Genomic DNA, 13,636 nt, shown 5'->3' with positions numbered 1-13,636 from the left:
CACCGCGCCCCCAGCCCCAACGTTGTTCCTGTCCGCTGCGGGTCTTTTTCCCCTCACAGCCTCCTTCCGCCCTCCCAGACACCCTAGGCAGCCCCGTCTGGCGCTCCACCGCCGCCACAGGTGGGCACCCCCGTCGCCATCGCCGGATCGCGAGGCCAAAGCCGCCATGGCCTGCTGACAGCCTTGGCCGGCGCAGCGAGCCAGCCCTACAACTGCGCATGCGCAAGTCCTGTCATGATGACGGCGGCCGTTGCCTAGGGGCGCGTCCCTATGGCAGGAGCCCTCTGCGGCCAGGCCGGGCGCGTCCTTGTCAGGCTCTGGCCTGTCCTCTCCAGGATGCCTGCCAGGGGATCGTCCGCGGTTCCAAGGAGAAGGAGGAGGAGGGCTCAGCGGGCTGCAGAAGGCTCCGTCGTCGCAGCCTGGAGCAAGCCGCAGCGGGGTCCCTGGACCGGTTGCCCAACGCCACCTCAAAGCCGCCTGCTGGCTGTGTATGTGAGTCTCCCCGAGAGTCCAGGGACTTCACGCCCGTGACTCGGAAGGCTCGACTACCCGTATGGCCGTGTGTCCCTCTGTCCTCAGGGCTCCACCTTCGTCGTCGGCCGCAGAGCCTGGCCCTGACGGGACCTGCCTGAGTACCTGTGGCTTCTGAGAGAGAGAGGGACAGAGAGAGAGATAGAGAGAGAGAGGGAGATTATATGTATGTGTGTTCGCAAGTGGGAGTAACTGGTCTGTCGTGTTGACCGTTTGCCTCGGGGCTCCTTTAAGTCACCTCGCGGGGAGCCCCTTGGTGAAGTTCCGCTCGTGCTGGGGGCCCGGTGCCATTCGTTTCCCATGGGGTTCCTGCATGGGGGTGGGATGGTGTGGTTCCGTCGTGCTCACGGGCAAGGGGAGGAACGTCCTCCCCACCAGGAGGTGAGCCAGTATTCCGACACGAGGAGGATGACAGCCGAGCTGACGACTACCACCACCACCTGACCAGGAACTCTGGAGGCCAGAGAGGTGTGCAGGGAAGGCCAGGAAGGAGATTCTGCCTCCCTTGGGCCTCATGCCCAACCTAGGCTCACGCCTGCCTTCTCTGACGGAGGCCGGAGGGCAGAGAAGCAGAGACTATGGAGGGAGAACATCTGTCCCTCCACAGGGGCCTTTCTGGCTAGCTCAGCCATCCAAGGTGGCATCCCTGTGGCGGTTGGCAGTGCTTTCTCCTGCCGGGGTGCCAGCTTGAACCCCGACACCATGCCCCCGCATCTTATCACTTCCTCCATGGTTTCCGAGGGCCTGGACCCTTCTTCCTCTGCATGATCCGTGTGCACAAGGAAACATTCCCACTCCATCAAGGTCAGCACTGGGGGCATCCACTGCGTGAGGCTTTCCTTCTCCACAGTGCCTTCTTCATGACTGGGTAGGCCTGACGTCCGTGCCCATGCGCCCAGCCGTTTGTACTGCCAGCAAGTTAGTCAAGTCTCGGTGTCAGTGCCGCATCGGTCGTTGCCCATCATTCATATGGGCTGAGCGACAACACACCTTGCCTGGCCTTTGCCTTCTCAGGAAGAGGCTGTTTCCCTTGGCGTCCGCTCTGCGTTCGCTCCTTTCTTGCAGGGAGATCTGTGCTTGGCTTGTTGCTGGGGAAATGTCGGCAGGGGTGGGCAATGGCTGGCAGGAGCCATTGCCCACCACTGCGTTCACCGAGGGGGTGGGCGAGCAGGAGGAGGGACAGGGTTTTGTGTGGCTGCAGGATGGGGGTGGCCCTGTTCCCCTTCGTTGAGGTTCGGGGGCTGAGTGAACTGCCTAAATAAGCGTTTTCTCTTGGGGCAAGAATGCCCAGTCTTTCCCAGGCCTGCAGAAGCGGGCCTGTGCATGTGGTCCTAGGTAGGCTCTGCTTTCACCAAGCTGTCTTGGAGCCCTCTCGGAACCGGGAAAGGGTGCTTTCTCCCCAAGGTGAGTCTTGGAGCGGGCCAGTCCCGCTGGCCAAATACCTCCTTCCTCCTGGCACCCTGCTGGGCTGTCTGGTCTTAGCCATGCACCACTCTCTGGTCATATTGGCTGTGCCCTGGACTTGCCTGACTGCGCCTTACCTCCTACCCTGAAGAGCAGAGGGAACAGGCCGCAGCCCCTGGCAATGAAGCCTGGGCCTCGCAGGCTAAAGGTGGCTCCGTGGCGGCGTCCGGGAAGCAGCAGCAGCACACGGACCGGTCTACCGTCGCCACCTCACACCCACCTGCTGGCTGTTTATGTGAGTCTCCCCGAGAGTCCAAAGTCATCATGTCCCTTTCTCGGGAGGCTGGACTGCCGGATGGCCGTGTGCCCCTCTGTACTGACGGGTTTTCCTTTGCCCACCGTGCAGCGTGGCCCTCTGAGGAACTGCCTGAGTTCCTTAGGCTTTGGAGAGAGAGAGAGGGAGAGAGAGAGAGAGAGAGAGAGAGAGAGAGAGAAGGTGATATTTATGTGTGTTGGCAGGTGGGAGCAACTGGTTTGGCTCGGGGCTCCTTGAAGTCACCTTTCCTCATGTTGAGCCCCTTGGTGTAGTTCCGCTTGGGCTAGAAAGCCCGGTGCCACTGGTTTTCCGTGGGGTTCCTGCTAGGGAGTGGGATGGTCTGGTTCGCCTCGGAGGGGGGAAGCCCCCTGAGACCGGCAAGATTAGGAACGTCGTCGCCACCAGGAGGTGAGCCAGCTTTCCCATCCGAAGAGGACGACAGCCAAGCGGATGACGAAAACCTGCACTTCAACAGGAACTCTGGATGTCAGGGAGAGGTGTGCAGGGAAGGCCGGGAAGGAGATTCTGCCTCCCTTTGGCCTCATGCCCTACCTAGGCTCAGGCCTACCTTCTCTGATGGAGGCTAGAGGGCAGAGAAGCAGAGACTCTGGACGGAGAACATCTTTCCCTCCACAGGGGCCTTTCTGGCTTGCTAAGCCATCCTAGGCGGCACCGCCGTGGCGTTTGGCAGCGCTTTCTCCTGCCAGGGTGCCAGTTTGTACCCCGACACCATGCCCCCACATCTTTTCTCTTCCTCCATGCATTCCGAGGGCCTGGACCCTTCTTCACCTGCATGAACCGTGTGGGCCAGAAAACATTCCCACTCCATCAAAGTCAGCATTGGGGGCATCCACTGCGTGAGGCTTTCCTTCTCCGCAGTGCCTTCTTAGTGACTTGGTAGGCCTGACGCCCGTGCCCATCCGCCCTGCCATTTGTTCTGCCAGCAAGTTAGTCAAGTCTTGGTGTCAGTGCCGCATCGGTCGTTCCCCATGATTCCCGTGGGCTGAGCGGCAGCACACCTTGCCTGGCCTTTGCCATCTGAGGCAGAGGCTTTTTCCCTTGGCGTCCGCTCTGCATTCGTTCCTTTCTTGCAGGGAGATCTGTGCTTGGCTTGTTGCTGGGGAAGTGTCGGCAGGGGTGGGCAATGGCTGGCAGGGGCCATTGGCCGCCACTGTTTTCACTGAGGGGGTGGGGCAGGAGGAGGAGGGACTGCGTTTTGTGTGGCTGCAGGATGGTGGTGGCCCTGTTCCCCTTCGCTCAGGTTGGGGGGCTGAGTGCGCTGCCTGCGGAACCGTTTTCTCTTCGGTCAACAATGCCCAGTCTTGCCCAGGCCTGCAGAAGCGGGCCTGTGCATGTGGTCCTAGGTATGCTCTTCTTTCTCCGAGCTCTCTTGGGTCCCATTGGCACCCTGGAAAGGGTGTCTGCTTCACAAGGTCGGTCTTGGAGCCGGCCGGACCTGCGCGGGAAACACCACCGCCTCCCTTCCTGCGTCCTGCTGGGCTGGCAGGTCTTAGGCAGGCACCCCTCTCTGGTCATACTTGCTGTCCCCTGGACTTGCCTGGCTGCGCCTTACCACCTACCTGAAGAGCAGTGGGGGCAGGCAGGAGCCCTCGGCGATTACGACCGGGCCAGTACCTGGTGGCCCCAGGGGCCCTTGGAGGCACAGGACACCTGAGTTGATCAACTGTTACCTGGAACCTTCCCTCGGGCCTCAGGTAACTCCTTGTCCCCCACAGGCCCTGTCGCCGTTCACCAGAGTTCATCGCCGCCGCCGTGGTCAGCCACGCCTGTCCTCGGTGGGTCTCATGCCAGCTCAGATCCGAGTAGGAGAGATGGCAATGTTCGCCTCTCACCCTGAGGCCGGCCCTCCACTGCCAGCTGGGATCTCAACCAGATCTCTGCGCAAAGAGGCCCCGGAAGGCTGTGCCCCCTCCTCGCCGCGCCCCCAGCCCCAACGTTGTTCCTGTCCGCTGCGGGTCTTTTTCCCCTCACAGCCTCCTTCCGCCCTCCCAGACACCCTAGGCAGCCCCGTCTGGCGCTCCACCGCCACCACAGGTGGGCACCCCCGTCGCCATCGCCGGATCGCGAGGCCAAAGCCGCCATGGCCTGCTGACAGCCTTGGCCGGCGCAGCGAGCCAGCCCTACAACTGCGCATGCGCAAGTCCTGTCATGATGACAGCGGCCGTTGCCTAGGGGCGCGTCCCTATGGCAGGAGCCCTCTGCGGCCAGGCCGGGCGCGTCCTTGTCAGGCTCTGGCCTGTCCTCTCCAGGATGCCTGCCAGGGGATCGTCCGCGGTTCCAAGGAGAAGGAGGAGGAGGGCTCAGCGGGCTGCAGAAGGCTCCGTCGTCGCAGCCTGGAGCAAGCCGCAGCGGGGTCCCTGGACCGGTTGCCCAACGCCACCTCAAAGCCGCCTGCTGGCTGTGTATGTGAGTCTCCCCGAGAGTCCAGGGACTTCACGCCCGTGACTCGGAAGGCTCGACTACCCGTATGGCCGTGTGTCCCTCTGTCCTCAGGGCTCCACCTTCGTCGTCGGCCGCAGAGCCTGGCCCTGACGGGACCTGCCTGAGTACCTGTGGCTTCTGAGAGAGAGAGGGACAGAGAGAGAGATAGAGAGAGAGAGGGAGATTATATGTATGTGTGTTCGCAAGTGGGAGTAACTGGTCTGTCGTGTTGACCGTTTGCCTCGGGGCTCCTTTAAGTCACCTCGCGGGGAGCCCCTTGGTGAAGTTCCGCTCGTGCTGGGGGCCCGGTGCCATTCGTTTCCCATGGGGTTCCTGCATGGGGGTGGGATGGTGTGGTTCCGTCGTGCTCACGGGCAAGGGGAGGAACGTCCTCCCCACCAGGAGGTGAGCCAGTATTCCGACACGAGGAGGATGACAGCCGAGCTGACGACTACCACCACCACCTGACCAGGAACTCTGGAGGCCAGAGAGGTGTGCAGGGAAGGCCAGGAAGGAGATTCTGCCTCCCTTGGGCCTCATGCCCAACCTAGGCTCACGCCTGCCTTCTCTGACGGAGGCCGGAGGGCAGAGAAGCAGAGACTATGGAGGGAGAACATCTGTCCCTCCACAGGGGCCTTTCTGGCTAGCTCAGCCATCCAAGGTGGCATCCCTGTGGCGGTTGGCAGTGCTTTCTCCTGCCGGGGTGCCAGCTTGAACCCCGACACCATGCCCCCGCATCTTATCACTTCCTCCATGGTTTCCGAGGGCCTGGACCCTTCTTCCTCTGCATGATCCGTGTGCACAAGGAAACATTCCCACTCCATCAAGGTCAGCACTGGGGGCATCCACTGCGTGAGGCTTTCCTTCTCCACAGTGCCTTCTTCATGACTGGGTAGGCCTGACGTCCGTGCCCATGCGCCCAGCCGTTTGTACTGCCAGCAAGTTAGTCAAGTCTCGGTGTCAGTGCCGCATCGGTCGTTGCCCATGATTCATATGGGCTGAGCGACAACACACCTTGCCTGGCCTTTGCCTTCTGAGGAAGAGGCTGTTTCCCTTGGCGTCCGCTCTGCGTTCGCTCCTTTCTTGCAGGGAGATCTGTGCTTGGCTTGTTGCTGGGGAAATGTCGGCAGGGGTGGGCAATGGCTGGCAGGAGCCATTGCCCACCACTGCGTTCACCGAGGGGGTGGGCGAGCAGGAGGAGGGACAGGGTTTTGTGTGGCTGCAGGATGGGGGTGGCCCTGTTCCCCTTCGTTGAGGTTCGGGGGCTGAGTGAACTGCCTAAATAAGCGTTTTCTCTTGGGGCAAGAATGCCCAGTCTTTCTCAGGCCTGCAGAAGCGGGCCTGTGCATGTGGTCCTAGGTAGGCTCTGCTTTCACCAAGCTGTCTTGGAGCCCTCTCGGAACCGGGAAAGGGTGCTTTCTCCCCAAGGTGAGTCTTGGAGCGGGCCAGTCCCGCTGGCCAAATACCTCCTTCCTCCTGGCACCCTGCTGGGCTGTCTGGTCTTAGCCATGCACCACTCTCTGGTCATATTGGCTGTGCCCTGGACTTGCCTGACTGCGCCTTACCTCCTACCCTGAAGAGCAGAGGGAACAGGCCGCAGCCCCTGGCAATGAAGCCTGGGCCTCGCAGGCTAAAGGTGGCTCCGTGGCGGCGTCCGGGAAGCAGCAGCAGCACACGGACCGGTCTACCGTCGCCACCTCACACCCACCTGCTGGCTGTTTATGTGAGTCTCCCCGAGAGTCCAAAGTCATCATGTCCCTTTCTCGGGAGGCTGGACTGCCGGATGGCCGTGTGCCCCTCTGTACTCACGGGTTTTCCTTTGCCCACCGTGCAGCGTGTCCCTCTGAGGAACTGCCTGAGTTCCTTAGGCTTTGGAGAGAGAGAGAGGGAGAGAGAGAGAGAGAGAGAGAGAGAGAAGGTGATATTTATGTGTGTTGGCAGGTGGGAGCAACTGGTTTGGCTCGGGGCTCCTTGAAGTCACCTTTCCTCATGTTGAGCCCCTTGGTGTAGTTCCGCTTGGGCTAGAAAGCCCGGTGCCACTGGTTTTCCGTGGGGTTCCTGCTAGGGAGTGGGATGGTCTGGTTCGCCTCGGAGGGGGGAAGCCCCCTGAGACCGGCAAGATTAGGAACGTCGTCGCCACCAGGAGGTGAGCCAGCTTTCCCATCCGAAGAGGACGACAGCCAAGCGGATGACGAAAACCTGCACTTCAACAGGAACTCTGGATGTCAGGGAGAGGTGTGCAGGGAAGGCCGGGAAGGAGATTCTGCCTCCCTTTGGCCTCATGCCCTACCTAGGCTCAGGCCTACCTTCTCTGATGGAGGCTAGAGGGCAGAGAAGCAGAGACTCTGGACGGAGAACATCTTTCCCTCCACAGGGGCCTTTCTGGCTTGCTAAGCCATCCTAGGCGGCACCGCCGTGGCGTTTGGCAGCGCTTTCTCCTGCCAGGGTGCCAGTTTGTACCCCGACACCATGCCCCCACATCTTTTCTCTTCCTCCATGCATTCCGAGGGCCTGGACCCTTCTTCACCTGCATGAACCGTGTGGGCCAGAAAACATTCCCACTCCATCAAAGTCAGCATTGGGGGCATCCACTGCGTGAGGCTTTCCTTCTCCGCAGTGCCTTCTTAGTGACTTGGTAGGCCTGACGCCCGTGCCCATCCGCCCAGCCATTTGTTCTGCCAGCAAGTTAGTCAAGTCTTGGTGTCAGTGCCGCATCGGTCGTTCCCCAGGATTCCCATGGGCTGAGCGGCAGCACACCTTGCCTGGCCTTTGCCATCTGAGGCAGAGGCTTTTTCCCTTGACGTCCGCTCTGCATTCGTTCCTTTCTTGCAGGGAGATCTGTGCTTGGCTTGTTGCTGGGGAAGTGTCGGCAGGGGTGGGCAATGGCTGGCAGGGGCCATTGGCCGCCACTGTTTTCACTGAGGGGGTGGGGCAGGAGGAGGAGGGACTGCGTTTTGTGTGGCTGCAGGATGGTGGTGGCCCTGTTCCCCTTCGCTCAGGTTGGGGGGCTGAGTGCGCTGCCTGCGGAACCGTTTTCTCTTCGGTCAACAATGCCCAGTCTTGCCCAGGCCTGCAGAAGCGGGCCTGTGCATGTGGTCCTAGGTATGCTCTTCTTTCTCCGAGCTCTCTTGGGTCCCATTGGCACCCTGGAAAGGGTGCCTGCTTCCCAAGGTCGGTCTTGGAGCCGGCCGGACCTGCGCGGGAAACACCACCGCCTCCCTTCCTGCGTCCTGCTGGGCTGGCAGGTCTTAGGCAGGCACCCCTCTCTGGTCATACTTGCTGTCCCCTGGACTTGCCTGGCTGCGCCTTACCACCTACCTGAAGAGCAGTGGGGGCAGGCAGGAGCCCTCGGCGATTACGACCGGGCCAGTACCTGGTGGCCCCAGGGGCCCTTGGAGGCACAGGACACCTGAGTTGATCAACTGTTACCTGGAACCTTCCCTCGGGCCTCAGGTAACTCCTTGTCCCCCACAGGCCCTGTCGCCGTTCACCAGAGTTCATCGCCGCCGCCGTGGTCAGCCACGCCTGTCCTCGGTGGGTCTCATGCCAGCTCAGATCCGAGTAGGAGAGATGGCAATGTTCGCCTCTCACCCTGAGGCCGGCCCTCCACTGCCAGCTGGGATCTCAACCAGATCTCTGCGCAAAGAGGCCCCGGAAGGCTGTGCCCCCTCCTCGCCGCGCCCCCAGCCCCAACGTTGTTCCTGTCCGCTGCGGGTCTTTTTCCCCTCACAGCCTCCTTCCGCCCTCCCAGACACCCTAGGCAGCCCCGTCTGGCGCTCCACCGCCGCCACAGGTGGGCACCCCCGTCGCCATCGCCGGATCGCGAGGCCAAAGCCGCCATGGCCTGCTGACAGCCTTGGCCGGCGCAGCGAGCCAGCCCTACAACTGCGCATGCGCAAGTCCTGTCATGATGACAGCGGCCGTTGCCTAGGGGCGCGTCCCTATGGCAGGAGCCCTCTGCGGCCAGGCCGGGCGCGTCCTTGTCAGGCTCTGGCCTGTCCTCTCCAGGATGCCTGCCAGGGGATCGTCCGCGGTTCCAAAGAGAAGGAGGAGGAGGGCTCAGCGGGCTGCAGAAGGCTCCGTCGTCGCAGCCTGGAGCAAGCCGCAGCGGGGTCCCTGGACCGGTTGCCCAACGCCACCTCAAAGCCGCCTGCTGGCTGTGTATGTGAGTCTCCCCGAGAGTCCAGGGACTTCACGCCCGTGACTCGGAAGGCTCGACTACCCGTATGGCCGTGTGTCCCTCTGTCCTCAGGGCTCCACCTTCGTCGTCGGCCGCAGAGCCTGGCCCTGACGGGACCTGCCTGAGTACCTGTGGCTTCTGAGAGAGAGAGGGACAGAGAGAGAGATAGAGAGAGAGAGGGAGATTATATGTATGTGTGTTCGCAAGTGGGAGTAACTGGTCTGTCGTGTTGACCGTTTGCCTCGGGGCTCCTTTAAGTCACCTCGCGGGGAGCCCCTTGGTGAAGTTCCGCTCGTGCTGGGGGCCCGGTGCCATTCGTTTCCCATGGGGTTCCTGCATGGGGGTGGGATGGTGTGGTTCCGTCGTGCTCACGGGCAAGGGGAGGAACGTCCTCCCCACCAGGAGGTGAGCCAGTATTCCGACACGAGGAGGATGACAGCCGAGCTGACGACTACCACCACCACCTGACCAGGAACTCTGGAGGCCAGAGAGGAGTGCAGGGAAGGCCAGGAAGGAGATTCTGCCTCCCTTGGGCCTCATGCCCAACCTAGGCTCACGCCTGCCTTCTCTGACGGAGGCCGGAGGGCAGAGAAGCAGAGACTATGGAGGGAGAACATCTGTCCCTCCACAGGGGCCTTTCTGGCTAGCTCAGCCATCCAAGGTGGCATCCCTGTGGCGGTTGGCAGTGCTTTCTCCTGCCGGGGTGCCAGCTTGAACCCCGACACCATGCCCCCGCATCTTATCACTTCCTCCATGGTTTCCGAGGGCCTGGACCCTTCTTCCTCTGCATGATCCGTGTGCACAAGGAAACATTCCCACTCCATCAAGGTCAGCACTGGGGGCATCCACTGCGTGAGGCTTTCCTTCTCCACAGTGCCTTCTTCATGACTGGGTAGGCCTGACGTCCATGCCCATGCGCCCAGCCGTTTGTTCTGCCAGCAAGTTAGTCAAGTCTCGGTGTCAGTGCCGCATCGGTCGTTGCCCATGATTCATATGGGCTGAGCGGCAACACACCTTGCCTGGCCTTTGCCTTCTGAGGAAGAGGCTGTTTCCCTTGGCGTCCGCTCTGCGTTCGCTCCTTTCTTGCAGGGAGATCTGTGCTTGGCTTGTTGCTGGGGAAATGTCGGCAGGGGTGGGCAATGGCTGGCAGGAGCCATTGCCCACCACTGCTTTCACCGAGGGGGTGGGCGAGCAGGAGGAGGGACAGGGTTTTGTGTGGCTGCAGGATGGTGGTGGCCCTGTTCCCCTTCGTTGAGGTTCGGGGGCTGAGTGAACTGCCTAAATAAGCGTTTTCTCTTGGGGCAAGAATGCCCAGTCTTGCCCAGGCCTGAATAAGCGGGCCTGTGCATGTGGTCCTAGGTAGGCTCTGCTTTCACCAAGCTGTCTTGGAGCCCTCTGGGCCCCCGGAAAGGGTGCCTTCCCCCCAAGGTGAGTCTTGGAGCGGGCCAGTCCCGCTGGCCAAACACCTCCTTCCTCCTGGCACCCTGCTGGGCTGTCTGGTCTTAGCCAGGCACCACTCTCTGGTCATATTGGCTGTGCCCTGAACTTGCCTGACTGCGCCTTACCTCCTACCCTGAAGAGCAGAGGGAACAGGCCGCAGCCCCTGGCAATGAAGCCTGGGCCTCGCAGGCTGAAGGTGGCTCCGTGGCGGCGTCCGGGAAGCAGCAGCAGCATCCACGGACCGGTCTACCGTCGCCACCTCACACCCACCTGCTGGCTGTTTATGTGAGTCTCCCCGAGAGTCCAAAGTCATCATGTCCCTTTCCTGGGAGGCTGGACTGCCGGATGGCCGTGTGCTCCTCTGTACTCACGGGATTTCCTTTGCCCACAGTGCAGCGTGGCCCTCTGAGGAACTGCCTGAGTTCCTTAGGCTTCGGAGAGAGAGAGAGGGAGAGAGAGAGAGAGAGAGAGAGCGAAAGTGATATTTATGTGTGTTGGCAGGTGGGAGCAACTGGTTTGCCTCGGGGCTCCTTGAAGTCACCTTTCCTCATGGTGAGCCCCTTGGTGTAGTTCCGCTCGGGCTAGAAAGCCCGGTGCCACTGGTTTTCCGTGGGGTTCCTGCTAGGGAGTGGGATGGTCTGGTTCGCCTCGGAGGGGGGAAGCCCCCTGAGACCGGCAAGATTAGGAACGTCGTCGCCACCAGGAGGTGAGCCAGCTTTCCCATCCGAAGAGGACGACAGCCAAGCGGATGACGAAAACCTGCACTTCAACAGGAACTCTGGATGTCAGGGAGAGGTGTGCAGGGAAGGCCGGGAAGGAGATTCTGCCTCCCTTTGGCCTCATGCCCTACCTAGGCTCAGGCCTACCTTCTCTGATGGAGGCTAGAGGGCAGAGAAGCAGAGACTCTGGACGGAGAACATCTTTCCCTCAACAGGGGCCTTTCTGGCTTGCTAAGCCATCCTAGGCGGCATCGCCGTGGCGTTTGGCAGCGCTTTCTCCTGCCGGGGTGCCAGTTTGTACCCCGACACCATGCCCCCACATCTTTTCTCTTCCTCCATGCATTCCGAGGGCCTGGACCCTTCTTCACCTGCATGAACCGTGTGGGCCAGAAAACATTCCCACTCCATCAAAGTCAGCATTGGGGGCATCCACGGCGTGAGGCTTTCCTTCTCCGCAGTGCCTTCTTAGTGACTTGGTAGGCCTGACGCCCGTGCCCATCCGCCCAGCCATTTGTTCTGCCAGCAAGTTAGTCAAGTCTTGGTGTCAGTGCCGCATCGGTCGTTCCCCAGGATTCCCATGGGCTGAGCGGCAGCACACCTTGCCTGGCCTTTGCCATCTGAGGCAGAGGCTTTTTCCCTTGGCGTCCGCTCTGCATTCGTTCCTTTCTTGCAGGGAGATCTGTGCTTGGCTTGTTGCTGGGGAAGTGTCGGCAGGGGTGGGCAATGGCTGGCAGGGGCCATTGGCCGCCACTGTTTTCACTGAGGGGGTGGGGCAGGAGGAGGAGGGACTGCGTTTTGTGTGGCTGCAGGATGGTGGTGGCCCTGTTCCCCTTCGCTCAGGTTGGGGGGCTGAGTGCGCTGCCTGCGGAACCGTTTTCTCTTCGGTCAACAATGCCCAGTCTTGCCCAGGCCTGCAGAAGCGGGCCTGTGCATGTGGTCCTAGGTATGCTCTTCTTTCTCCGAGCTCTCTTGGGTCCCATTGGCACCCTGGAAAGGGTGCCTGCTTCCCAAGGTCGGTCTTGGAGCCGGCCGGACCTGCGCGGGAAACACCACCGCCTCCCTTCCTGCGTCCTGCTGGGCTGGCAGGTCTTAGGCAGGCACCCCTCTCTGGTCATACTTGCTGTCCCCTGGACTTGCCTGGCTGCGCCTTACCACCTACCTGAAGAGCAGTGGGGGCAGGCAGGAGCCCTCGGCGATTACGACCGGGCCAGTACCTGGTGGCCCCAGGGGCCCTTGGAGGCACAGGACACCTGAGTTGATCAACTGTTACCTGGAACCTTCCCTCGGGCCTCAGGTAACTCCTTGTCCCCCACAGGCTCTGTCGCCGTTCACCAGAGTTCATCGCCGCCGCCGTGGTCAGCCACGCCTGTCCTCAGTGGGTCTCATGCCAGCTCAGATCCGAGTAGGAGAGATGGCAATGTTCGCCTCTCACCCTGAGGCCGGCCCTCCACTGCGAGCTGGGATCTCAACCAGATCTCTGCGCAAAGAGGCCCCGGAAGGCTGTGCCCCCTCCTCGCCGCGCCCCCAGCCCCAAAGTTGTTCCTGTCCGCTGCGGGTCTTTTTCCCCTCACAGCCTCCTTCCGCCCTCCCAGACACCCTAGGCAGCCCCGTCTGGCGCTCCACCGCCGCCACAGGTGGGCACCCCCGTCGCCATCGCCGGATCGCGAGGCCAAAGCCGCCATGGCCTGCTGACAGCCTTGGCCGGCGCAGCGAGCCAGCCCTACAACTGCGCATGCGCAAGTCCTGTCATGATGACAGCGGCCGTTGCCTAGGGGCGCGTCCCTATGGCAGGAGCCCTCTGCGGCCAGGCCGGGCGCGTCCTTGTCAGGCTCTGGCCTGTCCTCTCCAGGATGCCTGCCAGGGGATCGTCCGCGGTTCCAAGGAGAAGGAGGAGGAGGGCTCAGCGGGCTGCAGAAGGCTCCGTCGTCGCAGCCTGGAGCAAGTCACAGCGGCGTCCCTGGACCGGTTGCCCAACGCCACCTCAAAGCCGCCTGCTGGCTGTGTATGTGAGTCTTCTCGAGATTCCAAGGACTTCACGCCCGTGACTCGGAAGGCTCGACTACCCGTATGGCCGTGTGTCCCTCTGTCCTCAGGGCTCCACCTTCGTCGTCGGCCGCAGAGCCTGGCCCTGACGGGACCTGCCTGAGTACCTGTGGCTTCTGAGAGAGAGAGGGACAGAGAGAGAGATAGAGAGAGAGAGGGAGATTATACGTATGTGTGTTCACAAGTGGGAGTAACTGGTCTGTCGTGTTCACCGTTTGCCTCGGGGCTCCTTTAACTCACCTCGTGGGGAGCCCCTTGGTGAAGTTCCGTTCGTGTTGGGGGCCCGGTGCCATTCGTTTCCCATTGGGTTCCTGCATGGTGGTCGGATGGTGTGGTTCCGTCGTGCTCACGGGCAAGGGGAGGAACGTCCTCCCCACCAGGAGGTGAGCCAGTATTCCGACACGAGGAGGATGACAGCCGAGCTGACGACTACCACCACCACCTGACCAGGAACTCTGGAGGCCAGAGAGGTGTGCAGGGAAGGCCAGGAAGGAGATTCTGCCTCCCTTGGGCCTCATGCCCAACCTAGGCTCACGCCTGCCTTCTCTGACGGAGGCCGGA

The 13,636-nt window shown here is 61.7% G+C and overlaps 1 pseudogene; it reads right to left on the bottom strand.

The window, feature by feature from the left end:
- Positions 1-13,392, bottom strand: part of LOC138385885 (protein phosphatase inhibitor 2-like) — a 54,432-nt pseudogene extending 41,040 nt beyond the window's left edge.
- Positions 13,393-13,636: the final 244 nt, after the last annotated feature.

This window comes from Eulemur rufifrons, chromosome 7, assembly GCF_041146395.1.
Source record: "Eulemur rufifrons isolate Redbay chromosome 7, OSU_ERuf_1, whole genome shotgun sequence".
NCBI classification, from domain to species: Eukaryota; Metazoa; Chordata; class Mammalia; order Primates; family Lemuridae; genus Eulemur; species Eulemur rufifrons.
Note: the sequence above shows the minus strand (reverse complement) of the source record. Positions and strands in the feature narration are given on the sequence as shown.